The 10786-nt window shown below is 39.6% G+C and overlaps 1 long non-coding RNA gene across 1 annotated transcript; it reads right to left on the bottom strand.

The window, feature by feature from the left end:
- Positions 1 to 6534: 6534 nt before the first annotated feature.
- Positions 6535 to 10346, bottom strand: LOC116587754. The gene is made up of 3 exons (XR_004284624.1): positions 9979 to 10346; positions 6984 to 7195; positions 6535 to 6613 (listed from the first exon to the last, which is right to left on the bottom strand). It is a non-coding gene; the product is annotated as an uncharacterized LOC116587754 (long non-coding RNA).
- Positions 10347 to 10786: the final 440 nt, after the last annotated feature.

Genomic DNA, 10786 nt, shown 5'->3' with positions numbered 1-10786 from the left:
AGGTCATGATTCCATGGTCCTGAGATGGAGCCCCGCATCACATCGGGCTCTCTGCTCGGCGGGGAGCCTGCTTCCCCTCCTCTCTCTGCCTGCCTCTCTGTCTACTTGTCATCTCTCTCCCTCTGTCAAATGAATAAATAAAATATTTTTTAAAAAAATTTGAATCTCCCTGATGGCTAGTGATGATGAACATTTTTTCATGTGTCTGATAGCCATTTGTATGTCTTCATTGGAGAAGTGTCTGTTCATATCTTCTGCCCATTTTTTTATTATGATTATCTGTTTTGTGTGTGTTGAGTTTGAGGAGTTCTTGATAGATCCTGGATATCAACCTTTTGTCTGTACTGTCATTTGCAAATACCTTCTCCCATTCCCTTCATCCCATTCTCCCATTCCTCTTTGTTTTCTTGACTGTTTCTTTTGCTGTGCAGAAGCTTTTGATTTTGATGAAGTCCCAAAAGTTTATTTTCGCTTTTGTTTCTTTTGCCTTTGTACCCCAATGTTTATAGCAGCAATGGCCACGGTCGCCAAACTGTGGAAAGAACCAAGATGCCCTTCAACGGACGAATGGATAAGGAAAATGTGGTCCATATACACTATGGAGTATTATGCCTCCATCAGAAAGGACGAGTACCCAACTTTTGTAGCAACATGGATGGGACTGGAAGAGATTATGCTGAGTGAAATAAGTCAAGCAGAGAGAGTCAATTATTTATGGTTTCACTTATTTGTGGAGCATAACAAATAGCATGGAGGACAAGGGGAGATGGAGAAGATAAGGGAATTGAGGGAAATTGGAAGGGGAGGTGAACCATGAGAGACTATGGACTCTGAAAAACAACCTGAGGGCTTTGAAGTGGTGGGGGGTGGGAGGTCGGGGTACCAGGTGGTGGGTATTAGAGAGGGCACAGATTGCATGGAGCACTGGGTGTGGTGCAAAAATAATGAATACTGTTATGCTGAAAATAAATAAAAGAAAAAAAATAAAAGAACAAAGTTTTCTTGGAACATTGGTCTGCTCCTGTTGAGTTTTTGTGTTTCTTTACTTTTGAAGTAATCTGAACAGAAAGCAAAGATTTTGGTGTTTTATCAAAATAATCTCCTGTGTATCATGTTGTCTTAATCAGGTATTTGATTACTTAAGAAAATTAAAATAGCTAAGTTTTGCTCACACTATGTAACTTGCTGTTTTGTCTTTAAAATTTTTGTCACTTTGGTTAAGTAGATAAGTATTGTTTCATAATGAACTGTGATCCCAGTTAGTCAAGTGTCCAAAACCTTGTAATACTTTTGACAAACTTGCTCAAATCAAATCTTAAGTGAATCTTTTGACCTGGAAATAACTTGGTATTTTCCAAAGGGTCACTGGGACATTTCAAGAGTTTTTCTCTCTCCTTACCAAAAGAGAGACATTAAACTAATTAGGCTTATTTGATATGTTAAATTTCATAGCATTGTCAAATAAATAATGCTAAGCCTTTTTTATGCATATCCTGGTGTGCATATGGGTCATTAATGTAAGTGTTCCAGAAATTATGTGAAATTCTTAAAAATCTGAAATGAAATGTTATCTGTCATAATTCCAGTTATCATCTTAAAACACTGTATGTCACAGCAATAATAAAACTTCCTTCTTAATTGCGTTATAACAAACTCTCATCAGATCTTTAGCTATGGACATTTTTACGTCCTTTGGCATTTACATCCTTTGGCATTTGCAGCTATTGTTTTACCCTGTGCTTTTACAAAAGTGTTTCATTTTCAGGGAGATTCATGGAAAGGACTCTGACAAGAACACGTTTCTCTTTTTTTAAAGATTTAATTTATTTATTTGACAGAGAGAGCAAGAGAGGGAACACAAGCAGGGGGAGTGGGAGAGGGAGAAGCAAGCTTCCTGCCAAGCAGGGAGCCAGATGTGGGGTTCCATCCCAGGGTCCTGGAATCAGGACCAGAGATGAAGATAGATGATTAACGACTGATCCATCCAGGTTCCCCAAGAACATGTTTCTGATAATTCTCCGATCATGCCACTGAGTTGGGAATAGTTTATGGAGCTCTAAGAAAAAACTGGGTTCATAACATTGCTAACAAAAGATAAAGATCAAGAATTAATTACATAAGACTGAATGACCTGATGAAGATAACTATATTTTTTATGGCTTTTTTGAAATATTGTTGGTTCTTTTATGTTTTGCTTTTCCAGATTTAAGGAAATCTTTTTCTCTTTTCTCTCAAGCTATCAGCAATTGGGTAAGATGTACCTTTGCTAACAGAGAAGAAACATTTATCTTTTCCTCCCTACCAGATCCCTTCAGAATTCAGAAACTCTTAATGAGTATTTTTATTTTCATGGCAATGTAGTTATTTGCATAAGTTTGATAAGAATCTGTTCTCCCTGTAACACAAGCACACAATTGACTGGAATGTCAAATTTGAGAGATTATGCATAGGCCTGAAAATAACTGGACAACTTCAAGGAAATTAAATTTCACTTTATGGATTGATAAAGCCCCTTTGAAAAATCAACCTGGTACCTTGCTTACAGGGTTCCTGGTCACCTTACCAGGTGAGTAAGGAAGCTCACTTTCTGGCAGATTCCTGGGCCAAAGTTCAGAATATCTTGGGGGATCTTAAAAAGAGAAAAGGTCAACAAAATCTATAGGTATTGTAGGTAAGATCGATGGCAAGACCTTGGCTTGGCTTCCCAGCCTGGAAAGACTTTTAAAACTTCAGTCTGATGCCTGGTTGGCTCAGTTGGTTAATTGTCTGCCTTCAACTCGGGTCATGATCTCAGGTTTTGGGATCAAGTCCTGCATCAGACTCCCTGCTCAGAGGGGAGTCTGTTTCTCCCTCTCCCTCTGCCTGCTGCTTCCCCTGTTTGTGTTCTCTGTCTCTATCAAAAATAAATAAAATCTAAAAATAGCTCAATCTGAGATTCCTTATGAAAGATTCCCACAAAGTAGACCTAAAAAACCTATATAGTCAATCACTATTCTTACTGCATTTATGTAGATAATTAGGCCAAGATTATGGAAACTAGACTTAATTTGCAAGCAAATCAGTCTTACTATGGGAATCCTTAATAGAAATGGGTGTGATTGTGAAGAGAAAAATTTATTTTTCAATAGAAACTATAATATACATTTGAGAATATTAGATTCTGATTCTGTGTGTTGTTTTGTAAGATTTTGTTTTCTAACTGTAAATTGGACTAGACTTTTTTCATTTCCTCCAATATCTTGCTACAATTTTACAAACTAAGGTTCCCAATTTTTTTCCCATGCTTATGACCTGGAGTCATTGAGAACTAAAACTCCCCTTTCCTAAAGCCATGAAAGCTGAAGTGGACAACTTTATATAAACTTTGGAGAAATCACCACAATAGCTCATGTATAGAAAATCTTTATGCCTCTTGCTATGCAGACCACTCAGAAAAACAAAACAAAAAAGAAAAGAAAAACATAACAAAAAAACCACTAGAGACATCCACAGCACAAATGAGGAAAATCTATCAGATTGTCACAGTCTACCCACCCATCTGAAGGTACTCTGAGGCTGACATTTAGAGATATTCTTAACTGACAGTCTTCAGAACCCAGAAGCTGGGATTATAATCTGCTCCAATCATTAAGCTTTGTGGGTTTTTTTTCCCCCTTTTGTTTCCATAGAAATACCTCTTATTAAATACCTGAGGCAAATACTTGCATCATGTAGGCTTAATTTTGGAGGCCCACCTGCATCACTGTTTCCTGAAATAAGACAACCCTTCAATGGAACTGACCTATTCACAGGACTAAAAGACTAGTTTGATGAGGTATAGAATAAACTATCAACTCAGGACTGATTCAAACTTCCTTATACCCGATGGCCAAAGATGTTAAAATATTTCACATTACCCAAATCTTTGAACAGATTCCCGGGGCTAGCCCACAAGATCACTGACCTGTTTTCATGGCTGAACACTTTCAAACTGGGGACAGTAGCTACAGATCGAACTTCAGATTATTGCCTGTATAATTATTATGAGACTTGCTACTATAATCCCATTTAGATGTGCACTTTCTGGGTTACAATGTGCCCTACCCCTGACTTTTAGCATGCCAGCTACCAGGCAGTCAATGTCCTCACCTTTGACTCTGATGCCTTAGCATCATGGTGTAAATTGTAGTGTGAGCCCTGAATTTAAAATTCTTTTTTGTTATGCAAGTACCTGACCTAAGCTTTGATTGATGAAGCATCGTCTTCAAAGGGACATCCACTTCATTGATGTCTATCTCTAATAAACACGTGGCCAGCCATAAGTCTAGATAAAGAATAGGTTGTCTCCCTACACTGAGGCTCCTTTGGTTTAGAGATGCAGGTTGATTTCAATAAAGGACTATTAAGGTCACTTTTTTCCTCCTTTGCTTCAAATTTTCAATCTGGTGTTTTAAATTCATTAATAAAGAGTGAGTCTGGGAATCCCTAGGCACCCACTCTCAACCTCAGCCCCATGCACTTCTCTGTCTTTCTTTCTACCTGAGACCTTGCTGTGTGGCCCCAGGTGTGCTGTGTAATTTTCAGGTTCTGTAAGAAGTAAATCTTTATTTTCAAAGTTTCCTGATCGTTACTGCCAAAGGGCTTCTTGCAATGATAATAAGATCCACAAGGGCTCGTCCAGCCACAATATTGGTTATTAATAGGCTGAGACTGGCACACAACACTCATTTCATTTCTATAAGAAATATTGGGAGAGGGAACATCAAGAGAAGGAAGCAAAATTTTAGTAATCATTGGTTTATGACACCGTATAGCTAAGTGGTAACTCTAACCCACCTTCATCCTAATTCCTTCTGTGTCTAAAGTACTTGAAACATAGCAAACACATTGTACCTGTGTAAACTGACCACCTATTTCCTTTAAAAAAAAAAAGTATTCCAGTCATATCTAAACTCTTAGTTTAATATCAATAAAGAGGAATTATAGAAGGGAAAATGTTTCTTAGTCTTTGATTAAAAAAAAAAAATCATCACACAAGAACTTCATTATTGGCAAATGTGTAATAAAATAACCCCTCAGCTGTTTCCAGGCCCTGAATTCAGGTTCTTTAGACTTGGGTTTTCATAATGTTTTCAACACCTGGTAGCTAAGTCTTAGCATCTAAATTTCAAGTTGTGATATCTGGTCATTAAGGCCCACCATAACTGAGACTCACCCTACTTACTCAAGCTAATGGAAAACAATGGAAAATAATGAAAATTAATCCACCACTTCTTACCCTGTGTTTTTCAGCCAACTTTCCAAATGTCCTCTGCTCCTCCCAAAATATATCCCTACTTTTTTTTTTTTTTGGCCTCTATTTGATTTTCCCTTTCCCTGCATGCCCTTGCCTTTTTCCTTCTCTTAATTAAATCCTTCCAGTCCTCAAAGACCATCAATCCTAATTTACTGACACTTACTGCCTTTTTCCTTCTCAAACATCCCTATACTTCTTGGTTTTTTTATTGACAGTTTCATGTGATTTAGCACCTAACTTAACACCCTTATATTGTTCGAGAATTAATGCATGTGTGCTAGTCTTGTCTCTTCAAGTAGACTGTAATCAGGGTCTGTGAAGAAAGTTATTTGTTTATATATATCTACGTGTGAGATTAAGTTTGTTTTAACATATGTTGTTCACAAAAATAACTCTGGTATTTTTAAAAGATACCAAACGATTACATCATTCACCTAGTATCAAACCTAAAGATTTGCAAGACTAAAGTCATCAGTGCTGATCAGGGCAGACATGGGTACATAAAACTCTCAGAATTTTGGAGGGAGATGTTCACACACAAGAGCAAGAAGCACAGAGCTAGAAAGGCTATTCCAGGAAGAGAAATCATCACTGTAGAGTAGCAGTTTTGATCAAGGGGAGGATTTTTTAGGTTCTTCCAGAAGGCAACTGACTGCTTTGAAACATAAGAAATAAGCAAAACAGGGGGGGATGGGGGTAGAAGGTATTTGAATTCTAAGCAGTATTGATTTATAGTTGTTACTGAGACATTAACTATTTAGAATGGAAGGTAGTATGAAAAACTGATATACTAGTCAGTGGCAGAGATGGAATTAGGTCAAAGTAAGTGATTACACATCTTATAAAGAGGCACTATACGTCAGGTTTGAGTTGCGTGTGTATTGGGGTGAGTGGTCTGGGTAAGAAAACCCAGTAGTGGGAAATGAGAAGAGAGGAACACAGGAATAGAGGATACTAAGAGATTGTACTGCCAGGTGGCAGATAGTTGGGTGGGGAGGCAGCTTGAGGGAAATTTGGCAGTGAGTATCAGGTAACTATTTATGGGAGTGAACCCAGGCAGAGAGCTAAGCCTTGGGTGATAAGAAAGCGGACTGGTGTAGGAGCTGGAAGGATGCAAAGACAACATAACCTCTTACTTTGATTTGCCTTTGGATCTAGTTGATGCTGATTGCATTTAAGGTTGAAAATAAATAAGTGCTTTTGTTTCTTTTAAGATCATTTTTTCCCTTACCATTTACAATGGTGGCTTGGTGGCATTTCTTACTGGTTCAGCAGCAAAGCATCTGTCTTCTCTTCAGTGCTCTTTTTAATAAATGGCAGCATTTACCCTGGAGGGTCCTGAATGGGGAAAGGGCAGTATTCAGGAGAAAAGCTCTGATGCCCTGTCAGGACTGGGTTCAGCCCTCACTATTCTGGCAAAGTCTCGGGGGCCCCTCTTTATGCTCTTTCTGAAAGCAGCCTCTTTCCACCACCAGGCTGAGCACATGGCAGGTGCTCAGAAAGCACTTGGAGGGGTTGGATCGCTCCACACAACTGTTAAAAGATGATCTCATTTGCAAAGTTTACTTGCAGGAGTCTTGTTCATTGAATAACAGATTTTTGCCTTAGTTGCAGGAATTTAAACGTAACCATCTTCTTTCAGGGGGTACACATTTTACTTTAAATCAGCATGCATTTATCCATTTTGCTTTCCCTCTGTGATGCTGACCTTCCAATTTCCCAGCCCTGAATACTGCTGGATACCAAGGGTCTTCTAGGAATAATTGCCAGTCTGAAGTTGAAAAGAATATGAAACCTCGGCTGTCTTCATTCACTGCTGGCTACTTGGGGACATTTCACAGCCTTTCATAAATTCATCTGTCCATTGGTAGAGGAGCTAAATCTGCTGGCACAGCTCTTAGCTGTGAACATGTTCCATCCCTGAAAATACATGTTTAAATATTTAATAAAAGCATAAATTTGAAGAACTTCTAGCAGCTGTAGAGAGAGCAATTGAATAGAAGGCAAAAACAATCTTCATTTGAGGAGATTAAGAGAGTTAAAGAAATGGCTGAGGTATTATAATGTCTATGGTAAACAAACACTCCAGGCAAAAATGAAAGGGAAAAAAAAAATACATGGAATGCTTGCCTCATGCAAGGGAGTGAACACAGCACAGAATATTCTGAAGGTTCAAATCTGAAGTAAAAATGCAAGCTATGACAGTGCCAAGCACTGTCTATAGCCTTGTTTGTAAAGCAGCCTGGCCCCTCGGGAAGACAGATGGCTCACTATATAACACTTACGTAACCACAACCTGAGCTGAGCTGGACCTGCCAGAGGCAAAGGAACAAGGATGCCTCTGAGAAAAGAGAAATTGTGGTCTCTTTAAAACCCACTGCAACTGTTCTCCCTGGCAACCCAAGTTACAGCAGGGGGCATCAGAATCTTCCAACACACAGGCAACCAGCTGTACAACCTTGGCAAAGCAGCCCGTAACCACAGCCAGGAGGTTGTGTGTCATTAGCTCAAGCCTCCAAACCCCAGGGTGTCTCCCCTGTCCCCCAGGCTGTTCATGGGCGTGGCAGGAGCTGCCTTCTGAAGGTTTAGAGAAGTGGGTATTCCAATGCCTTGGGGGTGGGGAATGTTAGTCAGCCTTCCTGAGCACAGGCAGTACCAGACTTGCACACTCTCAATTTATAAATAAGTGATCCAGGAGAGACACAGAGGGTCACTCCTTCCCAGGAGAGAGGCAGCACCAGCATTTCTGTTTCCAGGAAAAGTCAGAATGAAATAACAGAGCATTGAGAGAAACTGTGGATCCTCAAAGCCAGACAAAATCTGGGAAAATCAAGAAGAGTTTAGAGGATTAACCTCAATCACCACTCAACAGAGCAAACATCTCACAGATAAGTCATTCATTTTTATGGGATTCATTTGGATCAGCTTGTTTTATGCTGAACACAAGCTTGATATCTTGTACAGTAAGAAAATCTGTGTTGTGATTGAAGCTAAAGCGGCTATTTTTAAAGTGCAGCATTTTAGGAAATAGGACAGATCTAGGATGAGGCAAAATCACGGTTTAAGATAAATGGGAGAGCCTCATATATTCCCTTTTTCCAAAATACTGCCAAGGGCCAACTGCATACAGATGGGAGAAACCAGACCCCTTCCCTGTTTCTGCATTATGGGTCCCCACCCCCACCCCAGGTCCAAATTTCAGGCTTGTTACATGTGTCTTCTGATGTGGTGACATTTGCTGTTACACTGAATTTTATAGTTTGAGTGGGAACCTACCCACCACCACATATAAAAATGTTTCTCAAAAAAACCCTTTTCAAGTTCTCCACAACTGACACAATAAAATGAACTTTGGGAAAGCAATGTTACAGACTATCTAGCCTACAACATACCAGGTTCTCATCTGAAATGAATTAAATACATATACTAGAGGATAAATATTCTCCAAATGTCATACTCCTTATCATCTGTCATTTGGTAGTTTATTGGGATATTGTGCAGAAGTCCATAAGACACGACTCCATATCTTGAGTTCATCCATACCCTGAAAAAGCCGTTACCACCTGATACATGAGGGCTGTGATTGAAGAGAGAACAAGTTGCTTTCTTGAGAAGAGGGGATTCTAGGAAAACATAACAAAACTTTAAGGAGGAAGTGCCTCCAGATTTGTTCCCTAAGGGACAATTGTATTAGAGTTCTTCTGATAAATATCTCATAGAATACTCTCTCAAAGTGTGGATCTTGAGTCTACTATTTTATAGCCATTTAAAGCAATTATTAAGTGTCACAATACTCTGAAAACCCCCTAGACAACATTATTTAGCTACTTTCTCCTGTGTCTTCCTCTAATGCCGCCATATCCAAGGGACTGTCGGATTTGTTTTTGGAATTTGGCTGAGATTTATTTCATTGGAGGTAACTAAATAGAAACATTTCTACCAAATTCCTAGATACTCTGAAAACAGTGGGTCCATGGTTTAGAGACATCTGGTAGTAATGAAACCTTGACATATTTTGTGACAGATTCCTCCTTTCCCTCCAGGCTTTATGTACCTTTAGGGTTCATTGAACTGCTAGAACTCATGGAGAAACAATCAATGGAATTTAGCAATTTGTTGAATAAATGCATTCATTAATTTAGGGGGTATTTCAAGTATGATAAGCCTAGAATTTTGTCAGTAAGTACACATGTGGTTCATCAATATAAGTGATTTAGATTAGCACTTCTCAACTGGTGGTGGATAGTAGGGCACTGCTGTGCCATGGATGGGCCACAGGTGTGCCAAGATACTGCTTTCCTTGGTCTTATGGCCATCACATGTGACCTGGAGTTGCCAAAGTTCCTGGACTGGTGGCCTCAAGCCAAGAGCATCTTTTTCCATTTTTCCAAATGTCATAACATATTATCATTTTCTAGGTTTGCATAATTGGAGAAAGATCAGGAAGCTTCCATTTGTACTTTGAGCTTGTTAATGGCTCTTGACCTCACATTGTACCAGACCAAGGGCAAGATGCAGGCAGACTGTCAGGCCCCAAAATATTTCTCAGCAACACTGAACTGAATGTTGGGTCATTCATTCCAACCAGGCAACAACAGTGCTTACAAATTGTGTTTGGTGATGATAATGGGGAAGACAAACATGTAATTGTGTGTGTGATGATGGTGAGATCTAGACTTCCCACTTCCCACTCCCACTCTCACCTGCAGCAAAGGAGTTGAACCTGCTGCAGTCCACTCTCTACTCTTCCATTTGCCTCAAACATTCCCAACTCATTCTTTTTCTCACAGAAGCAATTGCAAAAGCAAACTCTTCCTAAGTTGACAACTTTAATTTGTTCTGATTTGTGAGCAATCAAATAAAAGGTTTAGAAAAATATACAATGACATATAAAGGGATAGTGTTCATATAAACCTGAGGTCAGTGTAAAGTCAAAGCTCAGGCTTAATGATCTAATGGGAAAATCAGTTGTCAAAATCCTGTTAGGGATAATAGTGAATAAGAGAAAGAGAAGCAGTGGTACTGTTCAGTGTAAATGTGTGTTATTGGTGGTGGTGATGGCTCTGGGCAGCCTCTGGGACATTTGTTGTGACACAGCAGTGGAACCTGGAAGACCACACTGCTAGAATGACACCATTGTTACCTTCCTCCCCGACACTAGAACCCTGGACAACTAGCAACCATTTGGTACAGAATCCAGAGGTGTGAGGGACTACAGGAGAGCGAGCACATGGAAGCCACCTCCTTCTAGCTATTCTATGCCAGTTTTACCCACACACGTCCTTCCTTTCAGCCTTAGGAGTTGTTCCAACTCGACAGGTCAGAATTAGCAATTTTCCTCCTAAGGTTGTGTGACAGAGCCAATAGTGCCTCTGAAATGAGAGGTTACGAGCTCAGGATACAAAGGATCACCACCACAGGCTTACAACAGGGAGGCTAGCTCAGCAGACTGGCATAATAAGGCTGAGATAGATGTTGTAATGACAAGTGGATAAACCTGTGCTTTTGAAA

Source organism: Mustela erminea, chromosome 4 (genome assembly GCF_009829155.1).
Source record: "Mustela erminea isolate mMusErm1 chromosome 4, mMusErm1.Pri, whole genome shotgun sequence".
NCBI lineage: Eukaryota > Metazoa > Chordata > Mammalia > Carnivora > Mustelidae > Mustela > Mustela erminea.
The sequence above is the reverse complement of the archived record's forward strand: the minus strand, read 5'-3'. Positions and strand labels throughout refer to the sequence as shown.